A 1,131-nucleotide genomic window follows, 5' to 3' on the forward strand; every position below is an offset into this window, starting at 1 on the left:
TCAGGCTGGGGGGTCGCCCCCCTCTGGCTCTGTGTGGCCTGCACAGGTCCCTGTGGGAGCGATGGTGGCTCCTCAGGGTTAGGAGGTGGGGCCTGCACTTGTGGTGCCGTTGGCGGGGTCCCCGTCTGAGACAAGTAGGGCAGGGGAAAGATGTCGTTCTCCTCTGTGCCTCCCTGGAGAATGGGTTTCTCTTCTGCCTTTGGTCTGAGAGGGAGGACCTGCAGAGGTGGAGGGGGAGCAGTGGGATTAATGGGGGGAAGGAAGGCCTGGCCCGGGGGGGGGGGGGCATCGGGTCGTTCGATGAGGCCTCGCCAGGTCATGATGTATGGGATCTGGTCCTGGTGGCCCGTCCATGGGCGGAAGACATGGTCCTCTACCCTGGAAATCAAACTCAGGTTAAAGGTTCCTTCAGGGGGCCATCCAACATTGAAGGAGGGTCAATCAACTGAACATAAAGTTGTCCATTTCTTTTTCTTTACATCTACACTATTGTTATGGGCAATCGTCTTAACGTCCCCACAGTGGACTAGTGTAAGATCTAGAGGGGAAGATGGGGTGTTGCCCATAGTATTTATCAGTCCCATCCATTTCATCAACAAAGAAATTAGAATGAAGATCACAAGACACAAGAACGACACAGACAGACAGAGGGCCCAAATTAAACTACCGCGGCTTTCAGATGGTCTGGACTCTCGGCCGTGTGGATTCTCCAGCTCAATTGTGCCAAAGACTGTATGGATAGGACGTGTGTATCCCAACAGGGTCATCAGGTCCTCTGAGGTTTCAGATGGGCTAGTGTCCTGATGGGGTGTCCGGTGAGGAACACCCACCCTGATGAGGATGGGGATGTCTCCTGAATCCTCCAGGTCACCTTGCTAGCATTCCAGTGACAAAAAACTGAGATCAGATGGCCGCGCCCAAAGGGAAAGTATAGAAAAGACAGGCGGACAAACACAGTTTTACAAAAACTTACCTGGCTGGTTGATCACAAACCTTTTGGGGTCGGTTCCTCTCGGGGGTCTCTTGGGGGATCCTGGACAAGCCCATGTTGTACCTCATCCACTGGACCCCAAAAAGACCACCAAGGACCCAACACACCAAAATGCAAAAGCAAAGGTTTATGGTTTATTA

This window comes from Nannospalax galili, unplaced genomic scaffold (assembly GCF_000622305.1).
Source record: "Nannospalax galili isolate Female #2095 unplaced genomic scaffold, S.galili_v1.0 scaffold566, whole genome shotgun sequence".
Taxonomy (NCBI): domain Eukaryota; kingdom Metazoa; phylum Chordata; class Mammalia; order Rodentia; family Spalacidae; genus Nannospalax; species Nannospalax galili.